We start from the raw sequence: 15,481 nt of genomic DNA, 5'->3' as shown, positions 1-15,481 counted from the left end.
GGTCAGAATGGCTATCATCAAAAAAATAAATAATAAATGTTGGTGAGGATATGGAGAAAAGGGAACCCTAGTACACTGTTGGTGGGAATGTAAGTTGGTAAAGCCACTATGGAAAACAGTATGGAGGTTCCTGGGGCGGGGGGAATTTATTTATTTATTTATTTATTTATTTCAGCTTTTTGAGTTGGGTCTCTAGTCCTCAGCTCTAGGACAACCTGCCCCCTTCTCTCTCTGCCACCTCCAACTGTTGCTCACAGTGTTCCTGTGGCACAATTAATGGTGGATATAAACTTGGGTTACTGTAATACAGCGCACTGTTCATGAAAATAGAAGGGCTGCATCTTTATAGTCATCTTTTTACTATAATTTGATGCACCCAATATTAAAAGTACTGACATATAGAAAGTACTGACGTATAAAACTTCTCATAAGCTGTTTTGCCTAATAAAAAGAAGCCCACCCCTTACCTGGGATTTCCTGGGATCATTTCACAAATAAATTACTTGCCCTTGGGGCAAACATCTGGGAATTAGACAATAAGTATAGATCATTGTAATTTCATGGACCATATCTTTGCTGTTCACCTCTCACCAGAAATAAAGTCTGGTCAAACCAATCACTATAGATTGATTCAGTTACCAGCCTATAGTAGAGGGAGCTTCTTTTCTCATGAGAAAACCCTGATGGTGGTAATCCACCCCAGGGGACTCAACTTATTAGCACCAGAATGTCATCTAAAAGACCTTCAGGAGAACTTCAAGGCCAGTTCCTGGAGACCATATTGGGACCAGGGTCTATACTATATGTCAGACTCATTGAAACACAGATTATCGTTCTAAAATTAATATTGAAGAGAAGAGCACTGAGAGGAGGTGACATATTAGAAATAACAGGGTATTTGGATTCAGATAGATTTGTTTTTCTGAACTCCATACACCTTACTACCTATAATGTCTTGAGTAAGTTTTACCTCTTTGAGCCTAAACTTCCTTATACAGTGGGAATAATATGTCTACATTAGATATAATATAGTTTACTTCTAGAACTATTAATTATTTCTAACTATTTCTAGAATTAGAAGTAGTGTGTGTTAAAAATTTTCATGGAGCTCTTGGTATGGGCTGGCCAAAAAGTTCATTTGGGTTTTTCCATAAGACATTACGGAAAAACCTGAACGAACTTTTTGGCCAGCCCAATACTCAGTAGGTACTTAATTCATTAGAGTGCTTATTATTATGAAAGTCTATGTGACTTAAAGAGAGAGAAAAACTCAGAACAAAATGAGAGTTATTTCCCCTCAGGAAATTTGAAAAATTACTATCTTTTCTGAGGACTCAATTTGATAGGCAGAGTACAGCCCTAATTACAGATCCTAATCATGACTTTAGCCTCAATTTACTGATAGATTTCATTTGTACAAAAAAGAAAGTTTTCTCTTCTGCTTCTCTGAGATATTCCTGAGGGCACTCTTCTATACGTTTATGATATGCATATTGAAAAGAACTCACATGTTTGGTCTTAAGTACCTACTTTCAAAATTACTCAGATATGATTTTCTTTCTAAGGTTCAAGAAATGTAAATTTGAGGCAAGGCCATTTTATCTATCAGGGAGTATAAAATCAGTACCTAGAATGTTTCAAGGAACCACAAAAAATAACCTGGAAAAATTATTGGCTCTGAAATACTAAAGCTACAAAATAGAATTTTATAAGTATTTAACTACATGTCTTAAAAAAGGGAAAAAAATGGAGGTAATTCAGCCTATTTCCATAATGGATTTGAGTTAACTTTTAACTTAGTTAAAAGGTAGGGGTATGTTAAGTGCATTAAAGTAAGGCTAAAAGGATGCAAAACATGTCATTAGAAAATCTCAACAAGGGTACAACTGTGCATCAAATTTAGTTCTGAGTTTCTCGGGTGACAAGCCAAAATGAGAAACATGGTGATTTTTAGCCTCTTTTCTTCTAAGAAAAGAAACAACACTAGTTAATCAAAGAGACACACTTTTAAAGCAGTTAAAGGCAAAGATGAATTTATAGAGATCTTTATATAAGGCATATTGAAATACATAACAAAAAGTGCCAAGATGTTTTCCATGGAGTCCATCTCTTTTCTATTGACTCCCAGTAAAAAATAAAAAGTATTATATTAAAGCATAGTGAATGAAGACAATGTAACAAAAAGGAGTTATAATATGATTAGGATAGATAAATTTCCAGTCATATAATCTGATAAAAATAGAGAACATGGAAGATTTTGAAAGCTGAGTAGACTATTACTCTTAAATATCAATGGTTGCTCTTCCAGTCTTCTCAGACTGCTCTTCCAGTCTTCTCAGACATACTATATAAAGAGCAACTTGAGCAACTTGAACTATATATGGTCCCTGGATAGTGCCTGAAACACAAGTATTATGCATTCTTTATTGACAAATTATCCACATGCTATACGGCTGTTATGCAAGTGACAAAAGTATCACCACCCTGAAAATGAAATAAGCCCATTTGTATTTTGGCTCAAAGGGAGTGTAACCCTCACCTCCTTTCTACAGGTTAGGCAGCAGCAATAACTGCAGACAAAAACAATTTTTTTTTCAGGAAGCAACTTTGAGCGTAAATGCTCAAATGAGATGAAAACAAAACCAATATAGTAAAACAAAATCTGGGGCTTCCCTGCTGGCGCAGTGGTTGAGAGTCCGCCTGCCGATGCAGGGGACACGGGTTCGTGCCCCGGCCCGGGAGGATCCCACGTGGAGCGGAGCGGCTGGGCCCGTGAGCCATGGCTGCTGGGCCTGCGCGTCTGGAGCCTGTGCTCCGCAACGGGAGAGACCACAACAGTGAGAGGACCGCGTACCACAAAAAAAAAAAAAAAAAAAAAAATCAGTAAAACGAAAGTAGGTGCCCTTCCGAATTTCCTCCTCTCCTTCCACCTCTACATTCCCCTTTAGTTAAATCTGATTCCCTCAAGCACTAGCACTCAAGATAATTATTAAATAGACAAAATTAGTATTTCTATTTTGTTTTATTAATTAAGATTATTGCCCATTCCACAGGCAACATAATCCATTATTAGTCCTCACAGCTAAATCCAGGACCTCTCACTGGGACCTGACAGATTACAGAGTTTACAGTATAATATAAAAAACAATTGTGGAAGATGTATATCCATTCTAACTGTTTCTACTCTCTTTAAACTCAAGTGTATTTTGTAATTTCAAAAAGGAAAAATGGTTCCACACTAGATTTTGTTTTGTTTTGCTTTTAATTTAGAATAGGAAAAGCACAAAATTTCGTCTATTCTAGGAATTAAGTAGGCTTGTGTGGGCTGGTCTGGAAAGTGAATTATGTTTGGTAGCACTGTCACTTTTGGAAAGTGAACCCTGAGTCCAAATAGACATTTTTGAAATGAACTTTGGGGAAATAACTACCTGCATAAATTGGAGTCCACCACTGCTTTTTTCATTCATGACTTTGCTTGCTCATTCACTTAGGAAACATTAACAGATGCCGGCTATGTTTCAGACACTGTGCTAGGCACTAGATGCAGGTGGTTCCCTCACCACCAATACACTCATTAAGGAACTCACTGTAGTGGGTTGGGGGGTTGCATAAAAATTATTAAAATAATTATTCACAGTATGTTTAAAACATCATGGAAGCAGATAAGATGAAATGATTAATTCTTCCTGCACAGAATTGGGTAAGTCTTCCAAAGGAAGTTCCGCTTGAAGTGAACCACCAATAATCAAGAAGGGCTTTCCAGGCAGAGGGCATTCCAGGAGAATGAAACCCAGGAGCAAGAAGTCAGAAGTATGAAGAGTGAGAGGCCCTTGTGTAGGAAGACAAAACTAAAAAGGAAGGGCTTTGAAGAGCTTTTAGTTGCTATACTAAAGCGTTTAAAGTTACTTTTATAGATCTTTGGAATCTATCAAAGGTTTTAGAACAAGGGACTTATACAATTAGATCTGCACTTTATAAAGATTAATTGTGGCAAAGCCACAGTAGAATGGAGATGCTGCTTAAAAGCACACATGTACATAGTAACCTCTGAAAACTGAACACTCTTTGAGTCTTCATCACAATAATCCCTTCACTTCCAAATGTGCTTTTACTTAGCTGCTGAAACCATCATAATCTTGTAAAGTTTGAGTTCATATAGCAAAGACAGATGGGTTACCATTGCAAGACTCAATATGAAGTTCCAGGTCTTCACATGAAGAGCATTAACTTCATGACTAAGTTGCCTATTTACGACTTTAATTTTAAATATCTTTCTCCATCTGGGAGAAATATTAATCCTTTAACCACAAGTTTAAGTGTAAACAGGCATCTTTTTATTTTAAATCTCTTCTGCTTTTTTCCTCAGTAAAGTGTGATCAAGATAGAATGGATACCTCAGGTTCTCATTATCATCAAACTTCTCCACACTCATGTAGGACCAATTGGGTGGCTATCCCTCCTTACCGGGCTCCAAGCTGGGGCTCTATCCACCTTCCCCATCTTATTTTTCCAAGGCATTCCGCTTTACCAAAAATTGAAACAAGGCAGAAAGAAGGAATCAGCATTACATAAGCTCAACTCATGGGAAAATAACCCTTCAACACTGGCCAGAAAAATCACAGGAGAATAAGCACAGGTAACAAAGACGGTCCTACAGCACTGCAAACGCTAAGAACAGTAACCAAATGCATGGCCTGGACTTTGCGGTGGCACCACCTACTTTCAGCCTTGAGAAACCAACCTGGACACTGACAAGAGCCAGAGAGAAAACACACTTCAATGGGCCAGTAGGTCACAGCAAAACTATTCAGGGCACTGTTGGTAAACAACTAGGCTTTGACCAAGACAGCAAAATAAACAGACTCAAACTACTCAGTACCACCTGCTGCACATTCCTTGCCCTTCCTGCCCCACCACACCCCTGCTTCCCTTAACCCACACCCTCACCCTAGAGAGCCCAAGATCATACAGTAAATAAAACCATGAGGATGAAAGTTCTCAGAGCTCTGGCCATTGCTATCCTGAGCAAAACATGAAAGGATTTCACTGAAAATTTCAGTCCAGAACACTTCCTTCCCACTTTTACACTTAAATCTATACTCTTGTCTGGAAGGGTGCATTGCTATTTGTTCTGCAGTGATTATTTTTCTTGAGAACACAATTCTTCCCCTTACTCAAGTCTTTATTTTCAAAATGGTTCAGATTCACTATATATACAGCCCAGAAGAACATAACTGAGAAACCATTCTCCTCTCAAAACCAAGCCCCTGAGATTAAGTAATAAAACCAAATAACACAGTTGAAAGCCAAGGACAGGCTGAGTTTCAACAGCCTTTCACATGTAGAAAGGATTACAGATTCTCCTTCCTTTTATCACTCTAGTTGTGTATTCCTTACATACACCTCAAACTAAATTCCAGATCTGCAAAAGTTCACAGGTTTTCCCTTATTCCCACTTAAAGGTCTTCCACCAAGAACATACCTCCTCTGAATGGAAGGAGGATTTTATTTATTTTAAGGTTTTGTCAATATCTCAGTCCTCCGAGATGTCTAAGGTGAATTCTCTGACAACTCAGTGATGGCTCTAAAGAGAACAGATTTCTCGACTTGCTACCTGAAGGTCAGGCACTCAGGGAAGACAAAAAGGGGAATTGTATCATTGGGCTCTCTTAGAGGTTGAACTATCCCCAGAGAAGAGGAAGTATTAAGAAATTTAAAAGGGAGAGTGAGATCTTAACAAGTCTAACGTGGGCTTTATATTTGTTTTCTGGCTTTTTCTAATATACTAATTCTGTGTGTTTTATGTTTTATGATGCCCAGCTTAATACCAACATCCATTCTTGCCCTTAAGGGTTGGTTTTGAGTTCTAATTAGAATCAGGGGACAGCTTGTTTGTATTTAATCTGTCTGTCCATCTTCTCAGTAATTGAGTAAAGCTCTTACCTCTACTGTAAGTATCGCTGGGTTTCAATTGATTTGTCCTACTTAGCAGACACAGCAACACATATTGTTTTGCTTATGGATAAGCAGACGCTTTACAACTTTAATATTTCAAATACCCAGCATGATTTATTTTTTTCCTCATTTTAGAAAGAGGTGAAATAATAATGTCTTGCTAGGTTTAAAAAAAGAGAGTAATATAAACTATGAGGGAAACAGAAGTAGCTTGGAAATATATATATATATATATATATATATATATATATATATATTTGCCGTACGCGGGCCTCTCACTGTTGTGGCCTCTCCCATTGCAGAGCACAGGCTCCGGACGCACAGGCCCAGCGGCCATGGCTCACGGGCCCAGCCGCTCCACGTTATGTGGGATCTTCCTGGACCGGGGCACGAACCCTTGTCCCCTGCATCGGCAGGCGGACTCTCAACCACTGCGCCACCAGGGAAGCCCAGAAATGATATTTTAAATTAATTAATATATGCATAGACTACAAGTGAGTCTGGGCTCCCTATTACAAGCTGGTATTGAAAACCTAACATCTCTAAGGAATCCAGAGTAATATTCTCCCCCTTTCTACTTGGGGACTTGTACAATAAACATTTTTTAAATGAGAAGTATTTTTTAAATTAGAACATATTACATATTCATTCTCAAAAGAGGTTGGATACCTCCTCGAAAAGTTACTCTTTAAAAAATCTAAACAAAATCTTTTGGGTGGCTTAAAATTCACCAAAAATTCCCTAACGCTTTGTTTACAATGAAAGTGTTATTATTAAAACATACCTCTGTATGCCTGTTATCTAGGAAACTTATAATACTGATATAAGACACCAGCAGAAACAAGCATCGGGGAAAGGCAGGATAGATACTAAGGGAAGTGAACTGCACAGAGTTTTCAATTCCCTCTATTTTTAAGCCTAGAAGCGCGAACCACCAGTTTGCGTTGTTTTTATCCATTTAAAAATAATAAAGGAGCATTGTTTCCCATCATCTACACACGCGCGTACACACACACACACACACACACACACACTGCAGCAGCACGGGATTCCTGCGATCCCCCCTCGCCCCCTGCAGCCCCCGCCCCTGTCGCAGACAGCTGTGCCCGCAGCCCCCACGCGCAGGCGAGGCCGCGTCCCAGCCTCCCGCGGTGGCGCCGGAGCACACCCCCCTCCCCCGCCCCGCGGCGTCACCTACCCTCCTCGGAGCGCACGACAGACGGGGGACGGCGACTGCTCCGAAGAAAAAGGCCCCCAGGACAAGCTGGGGGAAAAAGAGAAAAGAAAAAAGGGGGGAGCAGCCTCCTTACTTCCCACAATAAGGGGAAATGTTGCGCCCCATGCACTTGGTAGCTCCGCAGCTGTAGTTTTGGAAGAAATACGCGGCGGCAGAAGGAGCTGCGGCTGGGGTGGAAATTGTGGGTGTTTCCCCCCAGCCGCCTGCGCCTCGATCCTCCCCGGTCCCCGCTGCAGGCTTGACAGCTTCCCTGGCCTTCGAGACCCTCCGAAGCCCCGCCGGTTTCCACCCGGAGCTGGACTGAGTTGCCACATGCACTTGAGAAATCCTAGCAGTTGCGCAAAGAAGAGTCCCAGAAGTTAGAAAGAGTGACTGTGTGTGAATGTGTAAATGTACAGTACAAGAGGCTGGAACAACTGAGCCGGGCCAACCCTCAGACGCAGCCCTGGGTTTCAGATTTCATTTGGCAACTGGCAGCTTCAGAAGATTCGAGCCGCACTACTGGGGAGGCCGGGAGGAGCCCTGTCCTCGCCCAGCGCCTCACTGCTCGTTATCTAAGAGCCTGAGTGACTGCCAGGCGCCCGGCTCCCCAGCGGCCAGGCAGAGCCCTGCCTCGGTCTCCCCGCAGCTGGCATCACTCATTTTATTTCATGTACATCATAGACACACATTGATCACAGATCTGGGGCTGTGGGTGCGGAAAAGAATGGAGAAACCATGTCTTCTACCCCCTAGAAACTCTGCATTTCTTTGACCAAACCCCCCCCCGCCCCCGCCACACACACACACAAGGTTTTACTTGCTTCCCTCAGCTATCTATGTAAAATCTTATTTCTCCAATCAGAATTACCTGGGTCATTAAACCTGTATTCCTAGAAATGTTTATTTAGATGGATGCCCTTTAGTTAGATCTTTAGAGGAATTCGAAGCATAATTACTTCCTTATCATGGTTTAAGAGCTCTCAAAATTACACAGTATGAAAGAAAGAGCACAGAGTTGTAAACATTTTGCTGATGCAGCCCCCCTCTCCTCCCACTATCAAAAATGTCCATTTCAAATCTAGATATTACAGTACTGGTTACCTGGAATGCCAACTCAATTATTCAAAAAATTTTATAAAGGTCTCTGCTTTAGATTACTTAAAAATCATCGCTAGGTTTCTTCAAGACACAAAATAAGAGTATTCTCACTAGGGGTCTCCAGTGATATGGATGAGCACACATTCAAATTTAGCAACACCAAAAATAAAAGTCTCTGTGGACACATGTTTGTTTTGTTTTGTTTTGTTTTTCTCTTTTATCCTTCTTTCTCTGGTTTCTTGGAGTCTTTCTTTCTGGTGACCTGCTCCATCCAGGCCTGATGTCCCACTAGAAAATTGATTTTCTGGCAGAAGAATTCTCAGCCATTTAACAAATCAAATTCAGTTCTTCAGGGAAAAAATTGTTTGGGCATTTCCTATATAAAATGTGTATGGAATTCCTAACCAGAAGCAATGTAGCTTATTTTCTAATTGGTAGGAACAAATGTCCTTCATCAACTCATGTGGCTTTACACGTTCTACCTGCACCCTGGCAGGTAAATGCCAATGGGCAGTTTTAGATGAAAGCTGGAAAACAATGAAATTAACCAAAATGAAATCTGCACACACTTGATGGACTCAGGAGCCTCAGGAAGATAAGTGTCGATAGGTATGATTCAAGATTCTGACTTTTAAAAAAGACAAGGAACCTATCATGTCAGTAACCTACTCCAGGCTCTAACAATTATTACCGCAAGCAATTTAGACTCAGGACAATACAAAATTGAACTCAAGGTAGTTGCTGGATAGTCCCTAATCCAAAAGGTTAAGGCATGCCTCTGTGACACACCCTTGCAACCAAGATCTTTCCCTTCACATCTCCTGACTTCTGTCTCCACCCTTTCCACCTGACATCACTTCACTGAAGTGTATGATGTGTGTGATTATCTTAAGCTAGACAGTACACCTGAAGGATAGGAAGATTGTCACTTGAGGATTAAGCAGTTGGGGAGGTATATCTACCAAAGCCCCCTCTTCCCCTCCCACTTCTCTGCTGAAAAAGAAGGGCCACTGTATTTGTTTCCTAGAAGCTCCTTAGGGATTTAGCAAAGATCTTTGTTACCAGAGAGTATAAACTGAACTAGAAAATGCTTGGTTGTTCACAGGACTCATACTATGTTACTTTTCTCTTACTTGTGGATTAATTGAGACTAGGAGACATCCCTTATACAGACCGTAGCAACTTTAAAGGAGAAATAAATTTGTAAAGAGGAGACTTGAAAGATTCTAACCAGCGGAGGATGCTAACGTGACTGATAGACTCCAGGGAGTGTGATGTCTGTCATTCAATTCCCAGGGTCTCTGGTGAGAACTTGCCCAGGACATCACTTAAAGCTGAATTTTACCAGTCAACTCAATTCTCAGTTAAAGGCATGTTTCAGATGAACTCTACAAAACCCACAGATGCTTCAAGGGTAAGGGCTAAGTTTCCAGAATTCCTAAATCATAGACATCCTCAGAAGGAGAGTCTATGAAAGGTCAGCATAAAAGGCAAGCAAGGGCTTCCCTGGTGGCACAGTGGTTGAGAGTCCGCCTGCTGATGCAGGGGATGCGAGCTCGTGCCCCGGTCTGGGAAGATCCCACATGCCGCGGAGCGGCTGGGCCCGTGAACCATGGCCGCTGAGCCTGTGCACCCGGAGCGTGTGCTCCAGAACGGGAAAGGCCACAACAGTGAGAGGCCTGTGTACCGCAAAAAAAAAAAAAAAAAAAAAAAAAAAAAGGCAAGCAAGATTTGAAGGGCCTTAACAAGGAGATGTACAAGGAGGATGTGTAATACTTCCAAGACCAGAGGGACTTCAGGGACCTAGAAGAGAAATAGAAGGAGATAGAGGAGGGGAAGTGGGTGGAGGGGGAGAGAGAGGAAGAGGAGAGAAAGCTCATAATGGCCTTACTATACTTGGGCAAGTTGTTTGAGTATCAGTATTGCCAGAGTCGAGGGCAGAAAACTGTCCATAGACAAAGCCCCTTGGACACTTTCTGTCTTGCTACTTTGGTTAGAATTTAGTTGGAGGAACCTCAGCAAGAATGTGTACAATCACTTTGTCTAATATTTCAAATATATGGGTCAAATGGTACTATTAAACAAGTATAGATTAAGAATGTGTTTTAGCGGGGCTTCCCTGGTGGTGCAGTGGTTGAGAGTCCGTCTGCCAATGCAGGGGGCACGGGTTCATGCCCCGGTCCGGGAAGATCCCACATGCCGCGGAGCGGCTGGGCCCGTGAGCCGTGGCTGCTGAGCCTGCACGTCCAGAGCATGTGCTCCGCAACGGGAAAGGCCACAACAGTGAGAGGCCCGCGTATCGCAAAAAAAAAGAAATGTGTTTTAGTGCAATTTACTAATTTAAAAAGTATAAAGTTTTCCACCAGATTCCTTGCCAGATTCTTTGAAGACCTTAGCATAGAGTAATGTATTGTCATGTTACCCACTTGTCCATTAATATTGGATACTGGGGCTCTTTAATTATATTTTCTTTGGAGAAAACATAAATTCCTAAGAGGGCAAAAAAACACAGTAACAAAACTGAATAGTCAAAAATTGCCAAAATCCTAACATTTCCTTCGGGTTCTCACCAACAATGCAGAATTTGTGTGGGTACTGGAATATGCCAAGATCTGATTTCAGAATTCAGATAGAAGGCTATGCTTTGATGCATGTCTGTTTCAAAACGTCTGTCTTTGGTTTTTCTTTTTATTTCCTGGTGGAAGTTTTAAATTTTTTAGAAAGTCCAGTTTTGTCTTAGCTAAATAAAGTAGAGAGAGATTCAGGGAGTTTTGTGCCTACCACCTCCCAACACTTTGGATCACATGATTCAGAAAAAGGGGTAGCACTACTACGATTAAAATGTTGGGGCCAAAATATCCAACTGAATCCCTGTGAGTGAGAATAAAGTCGAGAAAATGCAAAAGAGAGAACAGCTCCTATAGAGGTGGATTCTTCCTGCCTCTATAATTCCATCATAGGTCTGCTGTCAGTCAAGGGCCTTAAAAATGAAGCACAAGTATGTTATGTGCCTGTTTAGATCCTGAATGGACTATAATAGCAACCATTGTTATATACTCTTACTGAACTGATATATTTTTGGTGGCAGCCAGTGTCATACTCCATCATCCCCTAGACCTTCAGGTTAGATGGTACACACAAGAAAAATCCATGATTAAATTTAGTTTTAAAATAGTGTTTGTTATTTTTTGTCTAATTACAAAATTAATATGTGTTCGACTCATGAAATTGGGATGCTATAAAAAAACATAAAAGAATAAATTAAAAATTGCCATGATCTCACTATACAGAGATAAGTATTGCTAACATTCTGAGTATATCTAATTGTTTCTTCACCTCTGTATGTGTGTGTGTCTTAAATAATAGTTTGGCTCATATTACTAACCAAAGCAAGGTCCTCTTTGCCTGGGCTGCAAATTCAAACCTCAATTTCCAATTAAAATGGTTTTCTTTGTTTAGAGCTACACTGCAGAGTTTACTGGATTCTGTTAAAGAAATAAACTCTCCCTTCCAAGATATGCAGATTCCTCTCAGTCAGCTCCCAGAAAAATCTCCTGCTTTATACTTTCAGTGGCCATTTCTAAATCTCTCCCTTAGTAGTATAGTTTCCTTGAGCTTGTTGACTCAAAATTTCTCTAAGATAGTCTTTATGTTCCTTTCATTCACATCCCAGCTCTCTTTTCTCTACTCATCGATGAGTACAAGCGTGCACACATTCACACCCTGTTACACACACACCATATACATTCACATCCCACATGCACATCCATAGAGTGAAACATTCCTCCAGACATGAAACTTCCCACTTGTGGACTCAGCTCTCAATATTACAAAACTGGCATGGGAACTTAAATATTTAAAAATCTAATTCCATTTGAGTATCTGAGTAATAGCAAGATGGGCTTATTTTTAATATACTTGCCTTTTTGTAGGTTTCAAGCTCATTCTCATGTTGGAATCTTCTCAGTAAATCTGTGTTCTTTAGAAAATTAAACACTGCCATTGAGATAAAACAACCTGCTCCTAAGAATTATTTACTTGTAGACTACCTAAATTATGTGTGACTTAAAAATGGTTTCAATTTTTAAGCAGATAGAAAGTAAATTATCAGTAGGGTCTTTACATCTGTCTAATTGCAGCATCGTATATCCCAAGTCTTATCATTTGTCTAGAGTGCCCTCATTCCATCCTATTTTCATCATATTCCAAGTGCTTCCTCATTTCATTTTATTTTCATCATATATCAAGCACTTTAAATAATGGATGTACTTTTTTGCCTCCTTTTCCATATTTTCTCCCCCTTGGCATTGCCTGTTTTATCTAGTTTCAGATAATTTAAAACTTAAAAAGGACCTTTAGAGTTCATTATGGATTCTTGTCCCAATGATAGGAAATATAGTCTGGATACAAAGTTGAGCTATTAAGACTGCTACTGGCCTCGGATACTAAGTGCAATTGATTCCATGCTTGAGTAAATGTTATTTCCCTGGTTTGGGCTGTTAACTAGAGACTTGGGGCTCAGCATTACTTTAAGTCACTTAAAACCAATGAGGTTATCAAGCAGAATAAAATGTTTTCTTGTTATAGAGTGCAGACATAACCATCAACTTTTTAAACTACCTTCCATGAAAACTAAATAAGAAAGTGTCAATGGATCAAAATACTTCAATCAAACACATTACTAATGATAATAGTAATGATAATGATTATAATTGCAAAGTTATAGGAATATCCCTTAGAGTTTTTGAAGTGTCTTCCTATATGTGATATCTTTTCACTGCAGCAGCCCTATGAAAAATCTGTTATTGCTTACACTTTACAGAAGAGAGAACAGAAAGAAACGTATATGCCTTGCTCAGGATCACATAAGCTAATGAAGGTTGGAGATAAGACTTGAATTCAGGCCATTTGAGTACAAACTGTGGATTCTTTTCATTCATGTGTCAGTAGCAGCATCTCCCTATGCAAAAGACAGCACAATTTCTCTTTCACATATCACTTATACTGGTCAAGTGCTTGACGATAATTGTTACCATTACATTATTCTGTGAGAAGGAAAAATTGTCATCTTCCTACAGACCAATTTTAAATCCTGTTTTAGGTATTAATTTTAGTGTCCTTTCCTACTAAACCTTTTATTCAAGTTTTCAAAAAATGGCAAAATTAACTGCTTTCCCTTTTTCTCTCTTGGCTCACCATTTGTCAGAGGTGCTAATGAACAATGAATTGGCCACAAATCAGGCAGAACTATCAGGAAGAACAGCAAGCAGTTTAGATAATCCACGAACTTGAAAATTAGTTCCTAAGAAATGAGTGTTGGTTTTTAAATCTTGAGGTGAAACTGAAAAAAATTTGAAATTAGAAGTTTGCTTCTTAACACATAGAGGTTGATTATATAAAGAATAGAGATTATTATAGAGGTTGATTATATAAAGAATAGAGTTGAGGATAACTAGTTCCTCCATATTTGAAAATTTACCAAACATAAACTTCCTGGGAAATCAATAAAAAATAATGTGATGTTTGAAAGATTTTCAAAATTATATTCCAAGAAGACAATAACCAAAGGGCGGTTCAAGATGTGGGCTATGAAGTAGACAAAACAAAACAAAAAACCCCACACATACACAAAAAACAAACAAATAACAAAACCACATAGGACTAAAAAATTATCATCTCCTTTTCTTTTATCAAATTTCTCAACTTTTTTCAAAGTTTAGAAAAGGTAGCAAGAAAGCTTTTTGAAGGCTTATTTTGCAAAAGTGGAGAGGTTATAGGCTGGGAGTAAGGAATGAACTGGGTTGAGGCTGTGGAGAACAAGTGTAGTTTCTAAATGCTGAGCAGTCTGTCTGTCCCAGATGACTTCAGGGGAAGACATTCTGTCCGGTGTGTTTTGCTCAAGAATGGACAGACTAGTGAAAGAGGCTTCTAAATGGCTCTTGTGGGGAAAAGTTCCAATGAGATAGAAATTGAAGCACCAAGGCTGCCACCCAAGACACCAATGCATTTTCAAGGAAGAAAGATGTTTTTGGATGAACATTAGATGAGCACATTCTAATGTCTTCTTAATCAAACTTGGAGAAAATGATTCCAAGTTCCTAAAGCAAAGGGATTTCAAATACAAACAAACAAAAGACAGAAAATGAGACCACCTTTTGGGGAGCCCAATAAAATAATTTTAAGATCCACTTAGAGAAATCCTCTCCTATGTGGGCTGGGGGCTGAGGGTGCTCAGCATCTGTGGAAGCAATCAGCAGCAGCAGTATGATCAAACCCAGCCATGCCTTCCAGGTCCAATGCTAGGCAGCCTAGAGCTACCAGGTAAGAGAGTGGAGAGTAGCAGGATAATATCAATAACTCCCAAGGAGAGGACATAATGTGCTCCATACGCTGTGAGGGGTAGGTGGGAGGCTCAGGCGGTTGAGGATTTCCATTGATCCTGCTGAGTAGAGACTCAAAACCTAAAGTCTAAAGCCTAGACTTCAACCAGTATGTAAACATTCACTACCAATGTAAATTTTACCCATATCCCCACCTAAGTCCCTTTAAACTGCTGTGGATACTCAAGTACTAACACAAAGAATTAGAAGTACAGTGTAATTAAGCCCAATACTGGTAATTCTATGAAGAAAAATAATATTGGGAGAAATGAGCAAATTCAAGGAAGTACCTAGTTGCTATGTACATGAGTGGTTCCTTCATATGGGTAAAAGCCTTAAACACCTCCCAAATGTGAGGTCTGTACAGAATGCAAAGTCAATTCAGATATTTGTGGTTTCCTGAAGTTCACATGCAATCACTGAGAATGAGTGAACTCAGAAGGTTTAGAGTAAATTTTCCCTTTTCCTCGTAGGTAATGCAGAAACGATGCTGTCATATAGACATTTATTCTTGGCTCAGATCAAGCGTCTGAAAGTTGCTGGCATCATCTTTACAGGCAAACAAAAGGCTTACTCTTCCTATGGTAATGTTATATCATTATTTTAGACAGATGCTAACCTCCACTTTAACCAGTATATAAAGACATCTTGACATACTTTATATTTTTGCTCATTTGTTCTTCAAATTCTCAATGCATTGCTGTATAGAAGACAATAAATGTAATGTGAAGATTGTCTAGGAACTTACAAGGCAGGTTTTTCTTAGCATGCATTGCACAAAATTTCTGGCTTTGAATTAACAATAATAGAAAAATCACTCACTATTTAT

General features: G+C 39.7%; 1 protein-coding gene across 2 annotated transcripts in view; it reads right to left on the bottom strand.

Moving 5' to 3' along the window:
- Positions 1 to 7,660, bottom strand: part of ARHGAP24 (Rho GTPase activating protein 24) — a 509,032-nt gene extending 501,372 nt beyond the window's left edge. The window contains exon 1 of one of the 2 annotated variants that reach the window (XM_081250897.1): positions 7,154 to 7,660. The gene's annotated coding sequence lies outside the window, so the exon portion shown is untranslated. The remainder of the gene's footprint in view (positions 1 to 7,153) is intronic. The other variant, XM_081250898.1, reaches the window with a different exon arrangement.
- Between the last annotated feature and the right edge of the window lie 7,821 nt (positions 7,661 to 15,481).

This window comes from Mesoplodon bidens (genome assembly GCF_964165515.1).
Source record: "Mesoplodon bidens genome assembly, chromosome: 1".
In the NCBI taxonomy this organism is placed as follows: Eukaryota; Metazoa; Chordata; class Mammalia; order Artiodactyla; family Ziphiidae; genus Mesoplodon; species Mesoplodon bidens.
This window is presented reverse-complemented; position numbering and strand designations above follow the sequence as displayed.